Genomic DNA, 26,131 nt, shown 5'->3' with positions numbered 1-26,131 from the left:
AAGTCCTTGTTTGTTCTTCTTGCATTGATTATAACTTGTATATAATACACTTTAGCACATGCATGTGATTGTATTACAAATTCCATAACACTCTAGTCATTAGCACAGTGGGTTCTAACCTGAGGAAGGCTTAAATTTGATTCCTGATTTTATGACTTACTACCTAAATGACCCTGGGAATGTTCATTAATTTCTCTGCGTTTCAGAGGGAAGTCTTCTATAAAATGTACTAATAGTACTTGTAAGATAAAAATGAGCTAATGCATGTAAAGTACCAACTAATGTGTGGAGAATTAATAAGCACTCCATAAATGTTAGGATCATCATCATCATTATTTTCAAGTCAACCCAGTAATATTCAAGAAAGGACAATGGAAATGATTTCTATTTGCAATCCGAAAACCACAAGTAATGTTATTTTATTTGGTAAAACCATGTGGGATTCCTTATGCATCCACTTGTGGGTACTCTGCCATATACAACTTTCTCTCTATAGAAATCCACTCAGATTTTTTGGAAGATCCTGATGTTTTGATTCCTCTTCATCAAACATTAACTTTTAAAGGAACTGAGCTTAAATAACATTGTACCACGTTATACACAATCTTGTCTTCCAATCAAGTTTTTTCACTAGGAGGTAGGAAGATTTTATAATACTTAGGTGTTTATTCTGATTACTTAAATTCTTTTCTGATAAGATAATGCATTTGGTTCTGCACTCCCATCCCACTCCCATCCATACACTAATATCTCTGAAAGAAAATTTACCTTTTTTTGTTACTCTGTTGAACAAAGAGTAGTATATACTAGATATTCTCTCTTTATGGTTCCCTGGGTGGTGCAAACATTTAAGGGCTTGATTGTTAACAGAACTGTCAGCTGTTCAAGTCCACAGAGAGGCACCTTGGAAAACAGGCCTGGAGAGCTGCTTCCAAAAGATCACAGCCTTGAAAACCCTCTTGCTCCACTACGCACACATGGGGTCGCCGTGAGTCAGAATCAATCTGACAGCAACTAACAACAAAAAAAATTCTCTCTATAACTTCTCGAAGTTCAACAATGGAAGAACTAGATGCAAGATTTCTTACTTCTAGCTTCTATGTGGTTCTCTGAAAAGTTTGCTCTTGTAGGAGTTAGAGAATTAACTTTTTTGTCATCTCTACATGTGTGTTTGTGTATGTGTGTGAGGGAAAGAGACAGACAAACAGTGAGATAGGGAGAAAAAAATAGAGAGGGAAAGAGCATAAGCACAGTACTTGCTGAAAACACCTTTTTCCTTGCTGACTGGCAATACAAGATTATGGGATATCAGAAATACCAGTGGGCAATTATTAGTTTCATAGCACTGTAGGAAGAAATCTGTAAAATCACAACTGACTGTAATGAATGGGCATGCAGTCTATTTGAGCGGCTTTAAACAAATTTTTCAGAAGTTTAAAAAACATTTTAAATGTAAATTTTCATTTGTAATATAGGCTACAGCCACCATTCTGCTATTACGTATCTCAGTGTCTAGGTCAACAGCACACTCCTAGATGATCACATAGAAGACAAACCAAAGCTGCTGTCATAATGGAGCTGGGTTGAATTCAGTAAGTGTGTATATGCGTGTATTATAATCCTTGTTATATACCATAACATATAGTATACTTCTCGTTATTTACTATAATCCAGCATATTACATAATATATAATGTATAAATGCAGATAGATAGATATGTTAAAAATGTGTGCATGTATTTTTTCCCCACAATTCTGGCCCTGTAGATGTAGTCCAAAAAATTTTAAAGCAAAATTATCTATTCATCTTGCAACTAATATTTTTTTTAAATGTTTTTTTATGTACCTATCACATTCAAAACTCTGGTGGCGTAGTGGTTAAGAGCTATAGCTGCTAACCAAAAGGTCAGCGGTTCAAATCCACCAGGCACTCCTTGCAAACTCTATGGGGCAGTTCTACTCTGTCCTATAGGGTCACTATGAGTCGAAATCAACTCCAAGACAGCAGGATTTTTTTTTCTTATCACATTCAATTATTTCCCGAACTCTCATCTAAAAGAGCAAAGAGGTTCATTGATTGTCTAAATTAAATTCATATACATAAGTAAAACAGACGTCAGCTGGCTTTACCTTGCACTTTCAGATTTAAATGAAATAATTTTAAAACTAGCATTCTACATGCATTGTAGAGACTGGCAATTCTGCCTAATCTTTCTAGAGTTGGAGCAGAAGATAGAGATTTCATTTCCTAGACAGCCCATGATAGAAAATCAACAGAGCATAAAGCATATTTTTGTATCTCCAAAAACATGCTGTACATCTATGTCTACATCAGCAACTATATCAACAGCTACATCTATATCTATAAATACCAAAAAATAAACCAGTTGCTGTCAAGTCGATTCAAACTCATGGCAATCCTATGTGTGTCGAAGTAGAACTGTGTTCCACAAGATTTTCAATGGCTGTGATCTTTTGGAAGTATATCTCCAGGCCTTTCTTTAAAGGTGTTTCTGGGTGAATTTGGACTGTCGGCCTTTCAGTTAGTAGTCAGGAGCTAAACTCTTTGTGCCACTATATAGACACACACACACACAAAACCAAAAGCCCATTGCTGTCTAGCAATTCCAACACATGGTGACCCCATGCATTACAGAGTAAAACTGCTCCGGAGGGTTTTCTTGGTTGTAATCTTTACAGAAGCATATTTCCAGGCCTTTCTTCAGCAACTCCGTTGGATGAGTTTGAAACAGCAACCTTTAACTTAGTAGTCAAGTGCAAACTGTTTGCATCACCCAGGGTCCTATATATATGTACACGCCTGTGTGATTATATAATAATCGTCCCCCAGTATTTAGGTCAAACTGATGAGAATGGGGACTGTCATTTATAAAAAACAGGGCCCTCTTTTAAGTCTGTATTATCATCTTTTCCCATTTGAGAATACACTTTCCATTACAGAGAACATAATCCACACATCTTGCAGGTGGAAGTCATGGCTGATAGCTGCAAAGCTCAGTTGATTGTCTCTTCCTGATGGACCTGCATATAAGAAAATTTAAAAAAACATTACAGTAGTGTCCCCTTATAAATTTCCCTGGGGACAAATGATTCCAAACCGCCGATCTGCCAGTGTTAACTTTGAAAGTGCTCATATTTTTAACTCAAGCAAAAATTATACTTTTATGTTCAGCAGGTAACAACAGGCAAATTGCTGCCAGCTAAAGTCCTGAATTTTGACAGCTAAATTCAGCTTAAGAATGTATATTTTCCCCATTCCCCTCCCCTCTTTTGCACTTTTATGCATGAACAGTAAAGAAGGGAGTGGGGTTCAAAAAGACCATGTATATAATTGCTGAGGGCTCTTACACGTAGAATTTGGCTTATTTACACAGGAGAAAGAGAAAATACATTTGAATTTCACTCTTTGGAATGAGCGATCTAATAGAATGGACGTACTTTAACTATAGGTAACCAACTTGTCCTTATTTTTCATTCTAACAATTTATTTGTATGCACGCATACATACACACAATCCTACTTACTGAACACTTCCATGATAATGAGTAAATGATGTCTCAATGGTGAGAACACAGCAGAATAAACCTCAAAAAAGATCACAAAATATACTTCCCAAAATAAAATGTTGAAGGAACTTAGGTAATGTTTATCCTTAAAAGAAGTGTCAGCTTGATTTACCTTTGTTTAATATTTTTAAAGGTAGTGATATCTTAGGGTGTATAAATATTCATTTTATAAAAGTAAACGATGACTTAATGTGAAAGTCTAGCAGAATAAACCGAGAGTCAAAAGTCAGAAAGTATGTATTGCAAAACAGAGTTTTAAAAGCCTTAGTCTCGTGTTTATTCCAAGTGTGATTTATTTGATTTAACTATTAGTCTGCTGGGTTATGCAAAGAAACTTACATTTATAGTGGGTGAATATGGCAAACTCGGACAACATATATTTTAATTCTTTAAAGACCGTTATTTTTCATTTTAACATGGCTTCTCTTCAAATCAAGAAAACTTAGGATAAGTAGCACTACCAAGACAAAGATTATTCCCCAAAATATTCAATAAATAGAAAGTACCCTAAAAGCCAGTGAACAAAAGTACAGTTTGTGACTTCGTGTAACCTGAAAGAAAAAGGAGGATTTGATGTCTGCGTTTGTTTTCTATCAGAAATAAGCTTAATGTTTGCCTTTAACGGATTTTTCACCATTCAGGAAGACTTGTTTCTAAATATTAAACAGTTTGCTTCTTTGGTAAACAGGAATACGGTAGTTTTAAGGTTAGTGCGGTTTAACAAAAACAGCAAAGCCACAATAAACTTAATTTAGAAATTCACCTGGCATTTTTTGACTTGTTTTAGAAATATGTCTGTGCTTTTCAGTGACAGATTCCTTTTGCAGAAGATGAGGGATAAATCTTTACCTTCTTCCAACCCTGAAATGTCCTTCAAGTCCTATGTTTAATTCACAGCAGATATTTCCCATGTAGAGATTATTTTTAAACACAGATATCTCCTCCACTCCTTGAGAACGAGAATCACTTGTGAGCACTATACTTAGCACCCTGGTGGCATAGTGGTTCAGTGCTACAGCTGCTAACCAAAGGGTTGACAGTTCAAATCCACCAGATGTTCCTTGGAAACCCTATGGGGCAGTTCTACTCTGTCCTATAGGGTCGCTATCAGTCGGAATCGACTCGTTGGCAACAGGTTTGGGTTTTGGATTATACTTAGCACATAGTAGGTACTCAAAAACTGTACATCTTATATACTGTTTTGGCAGAATATCTCCATTTCAAGAAGTATTATAGAAGGAATAACTAAACTTTCTGGCCAAGTATTTTACTGGTGTTGTTGTTGGCTGCCATCAAATCGGCTCCTGACTCATGGAAACCTTACGTGTTACAGAGTATAATTTCTTCATAAGGTTTTCTTGGCTGTAATCTTTAGAGAAGCAACCTGCCAGGCCTTTCTTCTGCAATGCCATGGGTGGGCTCAAACGGCCAACTTTTATGTTAGTCGTAGATTGCAAATCACTTGTACCACCCAAGCTCAAGTATATTAATATAGAAATATAAAAGATTAAATATGAAACTTTTAGTATGCTTCTTATTTAAGTAATGTAAATCATGAAATGTCACTGTTTTCATGGTTCTCTTTGTAATAAACTTGTACAGTAAGTGTTATAGTAGCTCAAAGACAAAAAAAACATATTTCTTATTAGAATTCACTGCAGCTACGTACATGAGCTTTGGTGGCACAACGGTTACAGGCTCGGTTTCTAACCAAAGGTTGGCAGTTCAAACCCACACAACTGCTTTGTGGCAGAAAGATTAAGCGATCTGTTCCTGTAAAGTTTACAGCCTAGAAAACCCTATGGGGCAGTTCTACTCTGAGTCAAAAATCAAGTTGGCAACAACTAATGACACATGAAGAAAGCTTCCAGAATTAATTTTAAAAATATTTTTGTAAAAATAATTTGGTAAAGAACTAAAAAATGAAGAGGACTTATTTGCAAACAAAATGCAGAACGTTCCTTCGTGAAACACTCTTGTTTAAGCACTTAAATTTCTTACTTTTCTAATTTAGGATTTTTGTTTAAAATAAAAGTATATACTCTCACTTTTGAAAACATCAAGTACTTACAGTATTAAATGGGTGTTTTTTTTTTAAATGCTAAAATTAGAGTGTAATATTGGGGCCTATGAAAGAAGATAAAATGTCACAAACATACATCTAATTTTCTTAAGAACTATCATCACTTTTGTCTTTTTGACAGGTTATGAGTTTTTATTTTTTTTTTGCCAACAAGGATATATGCAAAATTAAAGAATAAATCTTTTTTTAATTTTTATTGTGCTTTAAGTGAAAGTTTACAAAGTCAGTCTCTCATACAAAAACTTATATACACCTTGCTATATACTCCTAGTTGCTCTCCCTCTAATGAGACACCACACTTCTTCCCTCTACTCTCTATTTTTGTGTCCATTTAGCCTGCTTCTGACCCCTTCTGCCCTCTCATCTCTTCTCCAGACAGGAGCTGCCCACACAGTCTCATGTGTCTACTTGATCCAAGAAGCTCACTCTTCACTAGTATCATTTTCTATCCCATAGTCCAGTCCAATCCCTGTCTGAAGAGTTGGCTTTGGGAATGGTTCCTGTCTTGGGTTAACAGAAGGTCTGAGGACCAGGACCTGTGGGGTCCTTCTAGTCTCAGTCATGCCATTAAGTCTGGTCTTTTACGAGAATTTGAGGTCTGCGTCCCACTGCTCTCCTGATCCCTCAGGGGTTCTCTGTTGTGTTCCCTGTCAGGGCAGTCATCGGTTGTACGCGGTCACCATCTAGTTCTTCTGGTCTCAAGCTGATGTAGTCTGTGGTTCACGTGCCCCTTTCTGTCTCTTGGGCTCATAATTACCTTGTGCCTTTGGTGTTCTTCATTCTCCTTTGCTCCAGGTGGGTTGAGACCAACTGATGCATCTTAGATGGCCGCTTGCTAGCATTTAAGACCCCAGATGCCACTCTCCAAAGTAAGATGCAGAATGTTTTCTTAATAGATTTTATTATGCCAATTTACTTCCATGTTCCCTGAAACCACAGTCCCCAAACTCCTGCCCCTGCTACACTGCCCTTCGAAGTGCTCAGTTTATTCAAGAAACTTCTTTGCTTTTGGTTTAATCCAGTTGTGCTGACCTCCCCTGTATTGTGTGTTGTCTTTCCCTTCACCTAAAAGAGTTCTTACCTACTACCTAATTAGTGAAAACTCCTCTCCCTCCCTCCCTCCCTCCTCTCATAACCATCAAAGAATATTTTCTTCTCTGTTTAAACTATTTCTCCAGTTATTATAATAGTGGTCTCTTACAATATTTGTTCTTTTGCAACTGAGTAATTTCACTCAGCATAGTACCTCCCAGATTCCTCCATGTAACGAAATGTTTCACGGATTCATCATTGTTCTTTATCGATGTGTAGTATTCCATTGTGTGTATATACCACAATTTATTTGTCCATTCATCCATTGATGGGCACCTTGGTTGCTTCCACCTTTTTGCTATTGTAAACAATGCTGCAATGAACATGAGTATGCATATATCTGTTCATGTAAAGGCTCTTATTTCTCTAGGATATATTCGAAGGAGTGGGATTGGTAGATCGTACAGTAGTTCTATTTCTAGCTTTTTAAGAAAGCGCCAAATTGATTTCCAAAGTGGTTGTACCAATTTACATTCCCACCAGCAGTGTATAAGTGCTCCAGTCTCTCCACAACCTTAGACAGTATATCTTATTGTATTATTTTATTTGTATATTTCCCATTCCTTTCAGAATTTCTACCATAGCTGTATTAGGAAAGAAACATGGAAGGCTGCTTTTCTTGAAGATGGTTTTTGTGTTAATTTTGCAATAGAAACATTTCCTTCGATTTCTCAATAAACTACAATATTTAGTCAGAGGTAGTCTGTAATGACATTTGATGAAGGAATGAATACAATATTCCTTATCGTTCCCAAACTCAATATTTCTATTAGTCTATCCCACCCAGTGCCGTCGAGTCGATTCCAACTCATAGCGACCCTATAGGACAGAGTAGAACTGCCCCATAGAGTTTCCAAGGAACATCTGGTGGATTCGAACTGCCGACCCTTTGGTTAGCAGCCGTAGCACTTAACCACTACGCCACCAGGGTTTCCCTATTAGTCTATAGATATCATTTTATTGACTATGCCAAGGCTTCAAACTGTGTGGATCATAACAAGTTTTTTTTCCAAAGAATGACAATTCCAGAACACTTAATTGTGCTCATGAGGAACCTGTACTTAGACCAAGAGGCAGTCGTTCAAATAGAACAAGGGAATACTGTGTGGTTTAAAGTCAAGAAAGGTGTGTGTGAGGTTATATCTTTTTACCATGCTTATTCAATCTGTATGCTGAGCGAATAATCCTAGAAACTGGAGTATATGAAGAAGAACATGGCATCAGGTTTGGAGGAAGACTCATTAAAACCTGCGATATGTAGATAACACAACCTTACTTGCTGAAAGTGAAGAGATCTCGAAACAGTTACTGATGAAGATCAAAGACTACAGTCTTCAGTACGAATTACACCTCAACATAAAGAAAACACAAATCCTCACAACTGGACCAATAAGCAACATCATGATAAATGGAAAAAAGATTAAAGTTGTCAAGGATTTCTTTTTACCTGGATCCACAATCAACACCCATGAAAGTAGCAGCCAAATCAAAAGACACATAAAATGGGCAAATCTGCTGCAAAGGACCTCTTTAAAGTGTTGAAAAGCAAAGATGTCCCCTTGCAGACTAAGGTGCGCCTGACCGAAGCCATGATGTTTTCAATCACCTCATATGCATGCGAAAGCTGGATGATGAATAAGGAAGACTTAAGAAGAACTGACGCCTTTGAATTGTGGTGTTGACAAAGAATATTGAACATATCATGGACTGCCAAAAGAATGAACAAACCTGTCTTGGAAGAAGTACAACCAGAATGCTCCTTAGAAACAAGGATGGTGAGACTATGTTTCATGTACTTTGGACATGTTATCAGGAGGGATCTGTCCCTGGAGAAGGATATCATGCTTGGTAGAAGATCAGTGAAAAAGACGAAGACCCTCAATGAGATGGATTGACACAGTGGCTGCAACGATGAGCTCAAGCATAACAACGATTGTGGGGATGGCGCAGGACTGGACAGTGTTTTATTCTGTTGTACATAGGGTCACTATGAGTCTGAATGGAATTTAAGGCACCTAACAGCAACATCAACAAAGCATATAGAGGCAAAACCTGCAAAAGCAGGAAGCTGTGAAAGGTGGAAATCTGTCAGAAAAGGTCAATTCAAATATTTTCCACTAATAGACCTCTGTACATGGGAGATGAACCCCTGAGCCCCAGGTCACAGTCTGTGCAGAAGCAGCTGCCTCACCCAACTTGGGAAGGCAGCTGTCACTCCATGACCTCTGACAAGCCCTAGGCAGGGCCGTGGAGGGCCCATGCTGCAGTCCATGCCTGCAAAATCACTCCCCAGGAGAAGGTGGCCTGTGCCTTAATGTGTTACCTCCAGAATTCTTGCCACCTGGGCAGCGGGAGATGCTGGAGCCCCCTTCCCTCTTGAATCATTTCTTCAGTACTAGCTGCATATTTTAGAAATACTAGCATTTGGTACATAATAAATATTGGATGGAAAAAAAATCTAAGCATCCTCCTTGAGAACAGTTCTAAAATACATAAGAAAAGACTAGGGAAATCTTACGTTTCCTTAATTATCACACTGACAGAAAAAATTGAATTTCATAAAGCACATTTAATTTTGTTTGTGTATCAAAAAGAGACCAAGTTAAAATTTATATAATCTTTTTTAATGATTTCTGGAAGTAAGCATCAACTGAGACTGAAAAATCTATACAAGTCGATTGTTCACATTGCATTTCACTGTGTAATAACAGTCCAATTTCCTGCTAATTTAAGAATGTTCATATACTCTGAACTCCACCTTGAATAAGGGCCAAAAGATGAAACAAATAGTTCCTAAGTATGTCTTCTAAATTTAACATGCACCAAAAGTAAAGACTGAACAATTTGAAATATACTAGAATTCTCAAAACGAGGTGTTACTTAGTATAGGAACACATATTTTGGACCATGTGATAGTGGTGATTTAAAAATATATTATTTTAAAATTAGTAGTAGTTAAATGAGATTTCTAAAGTCATTTGAACTAAGGGATAAATGCAGTAATCATTTTGGGGATACTTTATATTTAATTTTCACCTTTTTTCTTCTTTTAGGTTACTGAAGTCTTTTTGAGTCACTAACATATTTAATAGTAATTTACATTACATACGTCGGAGAAGCAAACATACATTTACTCACCTATGTCTCCTTTTTCTAAATTTGTGTTTAGAGTTTTAAAATAAAAACAGGAGAAAAAATTTGAAACAAGAACACAGAGAAAGTGACAGTGATTTAAATATTTTGTATGAAGTCATGGAGCAAGTAGGACTGCAGCAGTTTTCTTTGCAAGTATCATGGCAATAAAGAACCAGGATGAATAACTGTAACCTCTGGGCAAGGCAACTAATGTTTAAGATCAGAAAAAAAGAGGGAATCCAGGAAAATTGGAATAGGAATTGGAGGACAGCAGTTTCTCTTGTCCATGAAAGCTGCATCTATGATCTCTATGACATATTCTGTACATCCTGGACTTCGTTAGTGGGGGGTCAGGGGCCACTTCCAGTTGAAACAAATATGGCTTATTATTTCTCAGAGACTGCATGAAATGCCTCAATGTCAAAATATTATGATTTAGCAGTATTTTTGAAAGCTATCTTACAAGTACAAAGGAAATACATCTCAAAGCAGCCAGTAAGTGGCTAGTTCTCATTACCTTTTGCATATTTTCTCTAAGTAAATTGGCTTGCTTCTTGCTCAGAGTGAAATACCAAAGGTTTTTCAGACTGAAAGGCTGTGTTCATTATAACAGGTTTGTAGTTTCCAATTTCCTGTCTCTACAGAGTGGACCTTGAATTCATTGTTACACCTGTATTTGTGACACACACACTTTATTTTTTTAATGAATGGATATCTTTCTTGTTTAGCAGGGCAGATACACTTACAAATATTTTGAGACTACTGTTATTTTCCTTATAAGAATAATGAGCAAACAAAGCCCTCCATTCTTTATTAAAACCTTTTCCAAAAAATCCTTCTGTGATGGTACATGCTCTGCAACACAGCAGAGAAAATGTAATGGTTCCGGAAAGAATGAACAGTAAATGAGGAGGAACCTGACTGCCACTGAGTTTTCTTTTTGACTTTGGATACGTAGCTGATCTGCTCTTTTGCTTCTTCTTATGTTAACTTGAAATAAATTCTTGACCCATTTCCTAGTCATTTTATGAGGAGTGTTTGGCAAACTCATATTTAAATATGAGGCTAAATTCAGGAATTAGTTGTGATTATTTTGTTATTCTATCAGGTCATTTTTTTTTTTTTTGTCCTTGGATTCTGTGTGTTTGTGTGTGTGTGTTCTCGAAACAACAGCATTTTCAATATTCATTTGAAAATGTTTATACATATATTTTCTGTATACATTTTGATTTGGTTCATAGAGTAAGTGTTCTATAAAAGTATCTTTGCTTTTTAACAGGTATTCATTTAAGTGAACACCACTGTAATTTGTTAGTCTCCTATGATACTTCAAGATGTTCCTCACATTCTGATTTAAAGGTTGAAAGGGAGTAATTTGCATATATTTTCAGAGTTGAACATGCTGATAAAAGAGGTAGAGAATAAGATGCTGCTTAATAAGACATTCTATATGTCTACTAGTGTTTAAGAATCATTTTTAAGTTCAAACTTTTTAACATGGTGGAAGATAATAACTATGGTTAAAGCCACTGTTGCAGTTCAGATGTGTTGCCTTTAATCTCTGGTGTGCAGCCTGCGAAGACACTTTTTTTTTTTTTTTTAATGAAAAGGGCTGCTACAGGATCTACCAAAGAAGAAACTTTCGGTTTAAAATCTACCTTATCTCACATCAGTGGATCAAAGAGCTCTGAATTGTAACACAGTATTGTCAATGTCTTTCATGGAATGGAGTTTTGAACATTTTGCCTAAAGACTTTTTCTAGCCAATTTTCCAGGACTTGAAAAATATGTCAAATGATTCCAAGAAAGAAAGTGGTACATTTACTGATGTTTTTCTGAAAATATATTTTTTTCAAACTCATTTCTAATTAAAATGTTTCTAATTATAAAAGAAACATATGTTTATCTGAGTAATCTCATGCTGCTATAACAGAAATACAACAAGCAGACGGCTTTAACAAGCAGAAGTTTATTTTCTTAGAGTCCAGTAGGCTAGAAGTCTGAATTCAGGACGCCAGCTCCAGGAGAAATTTTCTCTCCCTGTTGGATCTGGGCAAAGGTCTTTGTCATCAATCTACCCCTGGATTAGGAGCTTCTCAGCCCAAAGATTCCAGGGTCCAATGGACACGCTCTGCTCCTGGCACTATTTTCTTGGTGGTATGAAGTCCCTCTGTCTCTCTGCTGACTTCTCTCTTTTATGTCTTAAAAGGGATTGACTCAAAACACAACCTAAACTTGTAGATTGAGTTCTTGAGTTCTGCCTCATTAACATAACTGCCTCTAATCCTGCCTCATTAACATCATAGAGGTAGTATTTACAAGACATAGGAAAATCACAGCAGTTTACAAAATGGTGGACAATCACATAATACTGGGAATCATGGCCTAGCCAATTTGACACACATTTTGGGGGGACACAATTCAATCCATAACAATGCTTATTTAAAAAAAAAATCGAGGAAATAATAAGTTGGAGAATGACATAATCTAACATCACTGAAATTGAGCCTTGTCATAGATTGAATGGTGTCCCCCCAAAATATGGTATCAATTTGGCTAGGCCATGATTCCCATTATTGCGTGATTGTCCACCATTTTGTCACCTGATGTGATTTTCCTATGTGTTGTAAATCTTATCTCTATGATGTCAATGAAGTGGGATAGGCAGCAGTTGTGTTAATGAGTCAGGACTCCATCTACAAGTTGGGATTGTGTCTTGAGCCAATCTCTTGAGACATAAAAGAGAGAAGAGAACAGAGAGACGGGGGACCTCATACAGCCAAGAAAGCAGCCCCCGTAGTGGAGTATGTCCTTTGGACCTGGGGTTCTTGTGTGAAGAAGCTCCTACTCCAGGGGAAGATTGACGAGAAGGATCTTCCTCCATAGCCAAGAGAGAGAGAAAGCTTTCCCCTGGAGCTGACACCCTGAATTTGGACTTCTAGCTTACTAGACTGTTAGAAAATAAATTTCTCTTTGTTAAAGCCATCCACTTGTGGTATTTCTGTTATAGCACTATATAACCAAGACAACCCTTCTAATACTTTGGTATATTTTCTCCCACTATATTTCTATTCAAATATGTTTGACATAATTGGAACCATACTGTATTTATAGTTTTTCATTTATCACTGCATAATAAAAATATCTAATATACTTAAATTTATTTGAAAATTTTAAATCTAAATTGTTCAGTGGTATACCATTATTTATTTAATCAGTATCATAATTATTTTGTAATGAGTACATGTGACTTTTGATATTGTATTTTTCTTATTTGTAAGTTAATACATATTTATTTATAAAAATTTGGAAAATAAAACATTAAAACAAAAGTAATCAGTCATTCTTTCAATGCATATTTTTTCAGACTTTCATGCACAGAATACCTTTATGTCATTTTATAATAAATTATTTTAATGTACTATATTAGGGACTTTTGAGTTGTATCAAACTTTTAAATATTGTAGGTAAAGCTACAATACACATTTTTTGTAAATATATCACTATGCACACCTCTGATTACTTCCTTTCCATAAAATCCTAGAGTGGAATTGCTTGTTTGATGAGTGTGAGCATTTTTAAAGTCCATAGTAGAATGCAAATTATTTTCCAAAATGTGTATGCCAGCAATGCTTATTTATATCCTCACAAGCATTAAATATTGTTACTTTGTGAAGTTTTGTTAATTTGATAAGCAAAGCTATTTCATCTTTTTAATTTTTATATATTCAAATATATTAGTATTATGATGATATCTTGTACGTTTTCCATAATTATTTGTCATTTTATTTTTTGTTCTAAATCATATATTCTTATTTTAATAAAAAATTGTTTTTCTTGTTAATTTTTATTAAACATATTTTTATCACTTTTGCTTCCTGTTGATTATCTTAATTAGAATTTAGATTTTTATATACAAAATTTCATCATTTCAATGGAGTCAAATTAATTTTTTTATGACAGCTTTATTGCTTTTATTTTTATAAGATTCTTCAACATATCAGGAAAAAACCCTGTTGCCGTCGAGTCAATTCCGAGTCATAGTGACCCTATAGGACAGAGTGGAACTGTCCCATAGAGCTTCCAAGGAACACCTGGTGGATTCAAATTGCTGACCTTTTTGGGTAGCAGCCATAGCGCTTAACCACTACGCCACCAGGGCTTCCATATATCCGGTAGTTATCTTTATTTTTTTCTGAATTTTCTTAATTTTTTACTCTTATTGTTTTACATTTACTTGTAAATTTACTTTTGTTACATGAAATTGCCTGAGGATCCATGTACCTATACGTGTGTATATATATATACATATATATTTTACACCAAATTGCCAACTATCTCATTTTTAATGATCCATCTCTTACCCGATGATGAACTTCCATCACGACCTCTATAGTTTAGAGAAAATTTACCTTGTCTTTTTTTTTCTGTATAATTTTCCATCAGCTCTACTAATCTTGAATTTCTGTAGGTTTGATGGTTTGAGATGAACAGCAGAAAGCATGCAATGTAGTTAATTGAAGCATTTTTGATTAAGGTGAACAGAAAAGGGTTTAAATCCTGTCTGTGTTTCTTCAACTGCTTGGATTCCGGTCTCAGAAACTACAGAAAACTTCAACAGGTCAGCATATAGAGGAAATTAAGTTCCCTGCTAAAACAGCTCCCAAGACTCACTGCTGTTGAATCAACATAACCTCATAATTTTCTCCATCTGCTTTCATTTAACAGGAAAACTATCTGACCTCTACATAAAATGTATTATGTCACTGAATTTGATACCTTGCTTCTCTACTGAGTCAATTCAAATCAAAGGACATGATTCAGTTTGAGTAGATGGTTAAAATGTAGCAATTAGTGCAATTCCTAGTGGGACTTGGTGCTGTGGTCATTGCCAAGAAGATTAGGACCCAGTGAATTACTGATATTACAAGAATCAATTATTTGTTTATTTATTATTCTCTTTGTTTATTTTTTCTGTAATGAGTATATATCACTTTTGATATTTTTTCTTATTTAAAAATTAATAGTGTTATCAATGATAATTCATAAAATGAAAATAAAAAACCAAATATAAAAATGAAAAGTAATCACTTTTACCCTTGCGATGCATATTTGTCAGAATTTTTATGTGCATATTTGTTATTTTGTAGTACATTATAATGAAAATACTAAAACTAAATATTATTTTTAGAACCAAATATTAATTCCATATCTTCTCCCAAGACAGTCTAGCTGAATCATATCAGCATTTTCCTACTTTCTAAATACAGTTTCCTTTAAATTTTCTTACCTATTGATACTTGGAAATATGTCAAATGCTAGTTAATGTAGTTTTGTCTTTTGTATAGCTAATCTCTGATCCTGGTACATTTGACTTCTATTATCCAGCTTTTGGAGATTGGATCCCTTTTTTCTTTATTGAGATATATTTTACACATCACAAAATTCAACCTCATCAAGTGTATAATTCATTGGTTTTTAGTAAATTTTAGGGTATTTTCATCACCCCAATAAGATTCCTTGTGTCCATTAACTGTTAATCCTGACTCTGTACCTCCACTTATCACTCCTAGCAACCACCAATCTCTTTTCTGTATCTACAGACTTTCCATAATTGCACATTTCATATAAATGGAATCACGGACTATGCAATATTTTCAGACCTACTTCTTTTACTTAGCATAATGCTTTCAAAGTTCATTATGTGTCAGTACAGTCATGAATCACTTAATGTCCACAATACATTCTGTGAAATAGGACTTCATGTGATTTGGACTTTGTGTGAACACTGCATTACTTAGCAGAGGATATATACTTCCTCAGCATCTGTCACCTCCTTCAATTCCTCCCAATTCGGTGGCTTCTCCAAGGTATATCGCTGATTCCTCTTCTCTGACCTCAGATTCCCCATTCCATGCCCTAAGTCCTTCTGCAGCACATACCTCTTGGTCCTTTCCCTAGAATGCCTGCCTTCCCAAGCCCCGCATTCCACCATAGCTCAGCTGCACTAACCCAATTCTGAAGAGCAGTCACTGCGTACCATGAGCAGGCCACAGATATTCTGAAGAGCATGGCAGCCACTTAACCACTCAGCCCAACCACTCAGCCGGACTTTTTGGAGTTCACTGACTTCCAATGACTTGTCCCTGCATCTGCATGGGACTCTTTGGTCCCCTCTCCCTCTTCCCTTCCCCCTTCTTCTACCTCTTTTTTTTTCTGGATCCAGACAAGCATACACACTTAGCCCTCTATACTTAGACATACACGCAGTATATACTTGTTGTTATTAGGTGTCCTTGAGTCAGTTCCGACTCATCGCAACTGTATGTATAACAGCACGAAACACTGCCTCGTCCTGCACCACCCTCAATCGTTCTTATGACTGAGCCCATTGTAGCAGCCACTATGTTAATCCATCTCCTTGAGGGTCTTCCTCTTTTTCCCTGACCCTCTAGTTTACCAAGCATGATGTCCTCTTCCACAGACTGGTCCCTCCTGATAGCATGCCCAAAGTATGTGAGATGAAGTCTCGCCATCCTCACTTCTAATGAGCATTCTGGCTGAACTTCTTCCAAGACAGATTTGTTCCTTCTTTTAGCAGTCCACGGTATATTTGATATTCTTATTCGACATCACAATTCAAAGGTGTCAATTCTTTTTCACGCTTCCTTATTCATTGCCCAGCTTTCACACGCATATATGAGAAAATTGAAAACACCATGGTTTGGGTCAGGCACACATTAGTCCTTAAAGTAACGTCTTTGCTTTTTAACACTTTAAAGAGGTCTTTTGACCAGATTTGTCCAATGCAGTGCGTCATCTGATTTCTTGACTGCTGCTTCCATGGGTGTTGATTGTGGATCCAAGTAAAATGAAATCTTTGACAACTTCAATCTTTTCTCCATTTATGATGATGTTGCTTATTGGTCCAGTTGTGAGGATTTTTGTTTTCTTTACGTTGAGGTTTAATCCGTATTGAAGGTTGTAGTCTTTGATCTTCATCGATAAGTGTTTCAAGTTCTGTTCACTTTCAGCAATCAAGGTTGTGTCCTCTGTATAACACAGGTTGTTAAGGAGTCTTTCTCCAATACTGGTGACACATTCTTCTTCATGTAGTTCAGCTCCTTGAATTATTTGCTCAACATACAGATTGAATAAATATGGTGAAAGGATACAACCCTGACACACACCTTTCCTGACTTTAAACCAAGCAGTATCCCCTCTTTCTGTTGAAACAACTGCCTCTTGGCCTAAGTGCAGGTTCTTCATGAGCACAATTAAGTGTTCTGGAATTCCCATTCTTTACAATGTTATCCATAATTTTTCATGATTCGCACAGTCTAATGCCTTTGCATAGGCAAAAAAAAAAAAAAAGTAAACATCTTTCTAGTATTCTTTTACTATTAAGCACATTAAAACTCTTTCAGCCTCTACCCATTCATAGTTTCAAAACCACTTCTACATTTTGGTTATCTTTAGAGCAGCACCCCACTCCTGGTACCAAATTCTACCTTAGTTATCTACTGCTGTTATAACAGAGATACCACAAGTGGATGGTCTTAGAAAACAGAAATTTATTCTCTCACAGTTTAGCAGTCTAGGAGTCCAAATTCCAGGTGCTAGCTTCAAGGGAAAGCTTTCTTTCTGTGTCAGCTGTGGGGAAAGTTTCTTGTTGTCAATCTTTCCCTGGTCTATGAGCTTCTCAGTGCAGGAACCCTGAGTCCAAAAGACATGCTTCTCTCCTGGCTCTTGTTTCTTGGTGTTATGAGGTCCCTCTCCTCTCTGCTGGCTTCTCTCTTTTACATCTCTTAGTTAGAGATTAACTCAATATACAACTTAATCCTGTAGATTTTGTCTTGCCTCATTAACATAACTGCTTCTAATCCTGCCTCATTAACATCGTGAAGGTTAGGATTCACAACATATAGGATAATTACATCAGAACACAAAATGGAGGACAACCATACAATACTGGGAATCACGGCCTAACCAAGTAGACACACATTTCTGGAGAACATAATTCATTCCATAACACTTACTTTAATTTGCTGGTATTTTATTTAAAGTTTTGCATTCATGTTTCCAATTGAGATTGTTCTGTGCTTTTCTTTTTCTCTGTATGTTTTGTCAAGATTGGTATCAGCGTTATATGGACTTTTGTAAGTAGGCAGTCCATCAGAGAAGCCTGATAGCTATGTTTTTCACTGACCCCTCCCCCACATCTTTGAGCTTCAGGAACTATGTACCCTCCCCCAAAGTCCAATGGTTTGTCTAAATGTCAGCAGAGTTAAAGAGATACAATCCTGGGAGAGGCGCTAAGGTGTCTGAGCATCTCCTCCTAGGGTGGTCAGGTGGAAATACCTCCATATAATGACTCAGAGAGGAAGTTTTCTTTGTCTTCTCAACTGTGGTGCTAGTGGGGCATGCAGAGCATTAAGTTTACAACCCACCTAAGTGGATGTACCTGAGCAGGAGGAGACTGGCAGCAGGAAGGCACCTATTGTGTCCCTCAGCCACAATGCCAAGTGGAGGGTCTATGGACTCAAAGAAAAAGCCAGGGAGAGAGTTTTTTTTTGGGGGGGAGGGGGAGATTAGAAAATTCAAGAGCACTGCGTACACAGGGGAATTAAGAAATCCACACACATACCCAAGGCAAGACATTCTCAGAACATACATAGGACCATATGTGTTCACCTCAGGCTGAATTATAGGTACGGTGGAAGCCAGGCTAAATGTTGAAGGACTGCATCAGCATAGATCCAAATTGTAAAGACCATGAAAGTTCTCCTTTTTTTTTTATTTCCTCTGGCTTTCAAGATGGCAAATTTTATGTTTGTATGCATTTTACCACAATAAAAAAAAAAATTTAAAAGGCAGATAATAAATGCTGGTGAGGATGTGGAGAAATCAGAACCCTAATATATTGCTGGTGGAAATGTAAAGTGATATAGTCACTTTGGAAAACATTTTGAAAGTTCTTCAGAATGTTAAACATAGATTTATCATATGACCCAGCAATTCCACTGCTAGGTATATTATTCAAGAGAAATGACAACTTGTATCTGAACAAAACTTTGTACATAAATGTTCATTGCAGCATTATTCACAGTAACTAAAAAAGTGGAAACAACTCAAATGTCTATCAACTGATTGGATAAATAGCATGTGCTGTGTCCATTCAATGGATTGTCATTTGGCAGTAAAAAGTAACAGTGTACAGTCATGTGCTGCATAATGTCCATCCCAACAACATCTGACTGCATAAGTCTGTGGTCCCATATAGCTTTGCTAAGTATATGCCGTTCAGGTCATAAAAAATTGTGGGTAACAATGGGAAGAATGGAAATTTTAGAACAGTTAATTGTGTACATTAGGAACCTGTGCTTAGACCAAGAGACAGTTGTTTGAACAGAACAAGGGGATACTGCATGGTTTAAAGTCAGGAAAGCTGTGTGTCAGGGTTGTATCATTTCACCATATTTATTCAATCTGTATGTTGAGCAAATAATTCGAGAAGCTGAACTACATGAAGAAGAATGGGTCACCAGTATTGGAGAAAGACTCCTTAACAATCTGTGATATGCACATGACACAATATTGCTTGATGAAAGTGAAGAGGACTGAAGCACTTTTTGATGAAGATCAAAGACCACAGCCTTCAGTATGAATTACACTTCAACATAAAGAAAACAAAAATCCGAACAACTGGACAAATAAGCACCATCATGATAAATGCAGAAAAGATTGAAGTTGTCAAAGACTTCATTTGGCTTGGATCCACAACCAACGCCCATGGAATTAGCAGTCAAGAAATCACAGGACATGTTGTATTGGGCAAATCTACCGCAAGAGATCTCTTTAAAGCGTTAAAATGTAAGGATATCGTTTTAAGGACTAAAGTGCCTGACCTAAGCCAAGGTGTTTTCAATCTCCTCATATGCATTTGAAAGTTGGACAATGAATAAGGAAGACTGAAGAAGAATTGACACATTTGAATTATGGTGCTGAAGAATATAGAATGTTACCATGAACTGCCAAAAGGACGAACAAATCTGTCTTGGAAGAAGTACAGCCAGAATGTTCATTAGAAGCCAGGATGGCGAGACTTCATCTCACATACTTTGGACATGTTATCAGGAGGGACCAGTCCCTGGAGGACATCATGCTTGGTAAAGTAGAGAGGATTGGCAAAAAATAGGAAGACACAGTGGCTGCTACAATGAGCTGAAGCATAGCAATGACTGTGAGTATGGCAAAGGACCATGCAGAATTTCGTTCTGTTATACATAGAGCCACTATGAATCAGAATCAACTTGATGGCACCTAACAACACAACAACAACAGAAAAAGCCTAGATTGTCTCGAAACATTTTTTTTTTATTTTCATTGTGCTTTAAGTGAAAGTTTACAAATCAAGTTAATCTCTCATACAAAAATTTATACACACCTTGCTATATACTCCTAGTTGCTCTCCCCCTAATGAGATAACACACTCTTTCTTTCCACTCTCTGTTTTCATGTCCAGTCAGTCAGCTTCTGTCCCCCTCTGCCTTCTCATCTCCCCTCCAAGCAGCAGCCAGTCACACAGTCTAATGGGCCTACTTGATCCAAGAAGCTCACTCCTCACCAGTATCATTTTCTATCCCATAGTCCAGTCCAATCCCTGTATGAAGAGTTGGCTATGGGAATGGTTACTGTCTTAGGCTAACAGAAAGCCTGAGGACCATGCCCTCTGGGGTCCTTCTAGTCTCAGTCATCCCATTAATTCTGATCTTTTTACGAGAATTTGAGGTCTGCATCCCACTGCTCTCCTCCTCCCTCAGGGGTTCTCTGTTGTGTTCCCTGTCAGAGCAGTCATCAGTTGTACCCAGTCACCATCTAGTTCTTCTGGTCCCAAGCTAATGTAGTCTCTGGTTTATATGGGCCTTTCTGTCTCTTGGGCTCATAATTACATTGTATCTTCAGTATTCTTCATTCACCTTTGCTCCAGGTGGGTTGAGACCAATTGATGCATCTTAGATGGCCATGTGCTAACGTTTAAGACCCCAGATACCACTCTCCAAAGTGAGATGCAGAATGTTTTCTTAATAGACTTTATCATATCAATTGACCTAGATGTCCCCTGAAACCATGGTCCTCAAACCTCTGTTTCTGCTATGCTGGCCTTCGAAGCCTTCAGTTTATTCAGGAAACTGCTTTTGGTTTAGTACAGTTGTGCAGGCCTCTCCTGTATTGTGTGTTGTCTTTCCCTTTACCTAAAATATTTCTTGTCTACTATCTAATTAGTCAATAACCCTCTCCCTTCCTCTCTCTCCACTCTGGTAACTATCAAAGAATATTTTTTTCTCTGTTTAAACTATTTTTAAGTTCTTATAATAGTCGTCTCATACAATATTTGTCCTTTTGCAAATGACTAATTTCACTCAGCATAATGCCTTCCGGATTCCTCCATGTAATGAAATGTTTCACGGATTCATCATTGTTCTTTATTCCATTGTGTGAATATACCATAATTTTTTTATCCATTCATGCATTGATGGGCACCTTGGTTGCTTCCAACTTTTTGCTATTGTAAACAGTGCTGCAATGAACATGGGTGTGCATATATCTTTTCGTGTAAGGGCTCTTATTTCTCCAGGATATATTCGAAAGAGTGGGATTGCTGGGTTGTATGGTAGTTCTATTTCTAGCTTTTTAAGGAAGCGCCAAATCGATTTTCAAAGTGGTCGTACCATTTTACATTCCCACCAGCAGTGTATAAGTGTTCCAGTCTCTCCCCAATTTCTCCAACATTTATTATTTTGTGTGTTTTGGATTAATGCCAACTTTGTTGGAGTGCAATGGAATCTCATTGTAGTTTTGACTTGCATTCCCGTAATGGCTAATGATCTTGAGCATTTCCTCATGTATCTGTTACCTACTGGAATGTCTTCTTCAGTGAAGTGCCTCTTCATGTCCTTTGCCCATTTTTCAATTGGTTTATTTGTCTTTTTGTAGTTGAGTTTTTGCAGTATCATGTAGATTTTAGAAATCAAATGCTGATCAGAAATGTCATAACTAAAACTTCTTCCCAGTCTGTAGGTAATCTTTTTACTCTTTTGATGAATTCTTTGGATGAGCATAGGTGTTTGATTTTTAGGAGCTCCCAGTTATCTAGTTTCTCTTCTGGTGTTTGTGCATTGCTAGTAATGTTTCGTATACTGTTTATGCCATATATTAGGGCTCCTAGCATTGTCCTTATTTTTTTCTTCCATATTCTTTATCTTTTTAGATTTTATATTTAGGTCTTTAATCCAATTTGAGCTTATTTTTGTGCATGGTGTGAGGTATAGGTCTTGTTTCATTTTTTTTTCAGGTGGATATCCAGTTATGCCAGCACCATTTGCTAAAGAAACTGTTTTCCCCATTTAATGACTTTGTCTTGAAACTTTTGATGGAATTATGGACATGAAAGGTAAGTCTCGTGTCATGGATTGAATTATATCCCCCCAAAATTGTGTGTATCTATTTGTCTGGGCCATGATTCCCAGTATTGTGTGATTTTCCTATATGTTGTAAGTTCTGCCTCTACAATGTTAATGAGGGAGGATGGGTGGCAGTTGTGTTAGTGAGTCAGGGTTCAATCTACAAGATTGGATTGTGTCTTGAGGCAATCTCTTGAGATATAAAAGAGAGAAGTGAGTAGAGAAATGGGGGACCTCATACCACCAAGAAAGCATTGCCAGGACCTTTGGACCCTGGGTCACTGCTTGGAGAAGCTCCTATTCTGGGGAAGATTGATGAGAAGGCTAACAGAGAGAGAAAGTCTTCCCCTGGAGCTGACATCCTGAATTTGAGCTTTTAGCCTACTTTACTGTAAAGAAATAAATTTCTCTTTGTTAAAGCCATCCACTTGTGATATTTCTGTTATAGCGTCACTATATTACTAAGCTATCTGGCAAGAGCTCAAAAGCAAGTTAGGATAGCTGTAACACTGGAGATGGCACAGACGGTGAGGAGAAACAGCAAAGAAAAAATCCAGCAGAAGAACCAGGAGACCAGTAGTAGACGGTATGGGAGCTGACCCACTAAGCAAGAGAGTTGAGTGCTTTTGGTCAGAAGGCTTCCTGATGGAGTGGGGTGCCTCTGGGTATTTATTGATGGAGCCTGGCTTGCCAACCCATGGAGTGAGAGAGCTGAGTTTCTTCAGGCCAAAGCTTACTAGTCAAGAAAGGTACCACTTGGCACTTATCATTAGAGCTAAAGAGCTGTGTAGCACTTGTGTGAGCAGGCAGAGGTTGGGCCAGCCCAAGAAGACCAAGAGGCCACCAGCCTAAGAGGCTCGAGGGGCCAAAGGGCTGATTCGTCAGGAATCAGGAAGCAGAAGCTGAAGAGATAAGGAGCAAAGGAAGCAGAGCTGCCTCTATCTCAAATCGTAGGGCCATGACCACTGGAGTTTCAAAGGGTGGAATCACAGCCTGTTGGGTCTCAAAAGGTGGGGCCACAGCCTCATAGGTTTCAAAGAGTTAGATCTTCTCCAACTCTGTTCCAGAGTGTGGGGTTTCTGTTCACAGGTGCCAGGAGGATAGGGCCAGACAGATCCACTTCCAAAATTGAGGGGGCAGGGCTGCCATGCTTAAGGAGTAGGATGTGGGATTGCAACTCAGGCAGATTAGGTGAAGGGGTCCACCCAATGCCGAGGGAGCAGAGGTACCATTCCAGTGGGGCTGTAAGGGGAAGATGAAGCTCAGGGCTAAGGGCTCTCCACCCAAAATCTGGACAGCATGGTCCACACCCAGAGCCTGAAGGGTAGGTTCACTGTCTGTATGATGTCAGAGAACAGAGGATTAAGCCTGGAGAGCTAATGTAAATTGTTTTGCTGGGCTTGGACTTGCTTAATACCTGTTATCTCGTCTTTCTCTCCAATTTGTCCCATTTGTAATGGAAATGTCTACCTTGTGCCTATTCCACTGTTGCACTTTGGAAGCAGAAAACTTGTATTTTAGATTTCACAGATGTTATAGATTGAATAGTGTGTCAACTTGGTTAGATCATGATTCCTAGTACTGTGTGGTTGTCCTCCATTTTATAATCTGATGTAATTATCTTATGTGTTGTAACTCCTGACCTCTGTGATGTTAATGAGACATGATTAAAGGCAGTTATGTTAATGAGGCAGGACATAATATGTTGTATCTTGAATTAGTCTCTTTTGAGATATGAAAGAGAGAACCCAGCAGAGAGGAGAGTGATGTCATAGCACCAAGCAAGAAGAGGCAGGAGTGGAGCATATCTTTTGACAAGCGGTCTCTGCACTGTGAAGCTCCCAGACCAAAGGAAGATTGATGACAAGGACCTTCCCCTTAGAGCCGAGAGAGACTGAAAGCCTTCCTTGGAGCTGGCTCCTCTTCTAACTCCCTAATATGTGAGAGAATAAATTTCTGTTTATTAAAGCCATCCACTTGTGATATTTCTATTATAGCAGCACCAGATAACTAAGACAGTAAATAACATACAAAAATTTAAATGCACCATATCCAATTGATATTCAGTCTAAAATTTTAGGAAAGGTTTAGGCTTAGGGAAATATTTAACATAACTCATCATAATAATAAAAAGTGGTTAAAAATAAAATTATCTTAATAAATACCTGAAGATATTTGACAAAAGTCAACATCACAACATAAATTCTGAATTAAAAAAAGCTTCTTAATGAAATAGTTGTATCTTGATCTTTAAGTTACAGCTCTTAAAAACATATACAACACACACAAAAAAGAAAACTTCATTTTTTTTATTAGCAAAACTTTAGCCATGAAGAAAGCAAAGATACATGTCACCACCAACACGAGACTACCCTTCTGAATTTGTTAGACAATACAATTGGGCACATAAAATATTTATAAATAACACGATTAGTATCATTTTATATAGACTATATGACTGCATTCTTAAAAATAATCTTGGAAAAGTAATTAAAATAGTGTAATTCAGTAAAGTAGTTAGTTACAAAATGACTATAACATACTGAAGAGATTTTCTACATAGAAACAATAATTAGAAAGTATAAAAGAAGAAAAATTATTTACATCAAAACAAAAATATTGAGAAATAAATTTAACAAGTTTTGTGTGTGATCTCTGAAACTCTCCTGAGAGACTTAAGAACTAAATTAATGCACAGATATTCTTTGTTTCTGGATAGAAATGGCTCAATATTGTAAATATGTCATTATCCCTTAAATTAACATTAAAATTCAATATGATTCAAATAAAAATAATAACCATGTATTAGAGGCTTGACAAATAAATATTAACATTTATCAAGAGGCTCTCCAGATAATGTCTGGTAAAAGAAGACTAACTGGGCGTACTAACGCTTCTTCCAGATTTTAAAATATGTTATTGCTGTTGTTAGGTGCCATTGAGTCAGTTCTGACTCACAGCGACCCAATGTACAACAGAATGAAACACTGTTCCTTCGCCATCCTCACAATCTTTCCTATGTTTGAGCCCATTGTTGCAGCCACCTTGCCAATCCATTTTGTCTAGGGTCTTCCTCTTTTTTGCTGACCTTCTAATTAACCAAGAATGATGTCCTTCTCCAGAGACTTGTCCATCCTGATAACGTATCCAAAGTATATGATACAAAGTCTTGCCATCCTTGTTTCCAACGAGCACTCTAGCTGTACTCCTCCCAGAACAGACTTGTTCATTCTTCTGGCGGTCTATGGTCTATTTAATATTCTTCACCAACACCATAATTCAATTCTTCTTCGGTCTTATTCCTTGTCCAGCTTTTGCATGCATATGATGTAATTGAAATACCATGGTTTGGATCAGGAGTACCTTAGTCCTCAAAGTGACATCCTTGGTTTTTAACAATAAAGAGATCTTTTGCAGCAGATTTGCCATTGCAATATTGGTTTGATTCTTCCTTAAGCATTGATTGTAGATTCAAGAAGAATGAAAATATAAGCAGTGGTAATTAAAAGAGTTTGATACTTTGTAGAATAAATTGATAGATAAGGATGTATGTGTGTGGAGGTTTTTATATTTGTAAACCATTTCTCAAAGGATGCATACACAAACACAGTTTCAGTTAACAGCATCTTCGTTGAGTGGAATTGTAGCAGTGAGTAAATACACAGTTTTAACACTTTGGACATTCAGTACTGTTGAATTTTTGCCATAAGCATGTGCTTTTAATAAAGAAAAAAAATCATAAAAAAGCTTTAGTTAAAAACAAACCATTTA

This window comes from Elephas maximus, chromosome X, assembly GCF_024166365.1.
Source record: "Elephas maximus indicus isolate mEleMax1 chromosome X, mEleMax1 primary haplotype, whole genome shotgun sequence".
NCBI lineage: Eukaryota > Metazoa > Chordata > Mammalia > Proboscidea > Elephantidae > Elephas > Elephas maximus.
Note: the sequence above shows the minus strand (reverse complement) of the source record.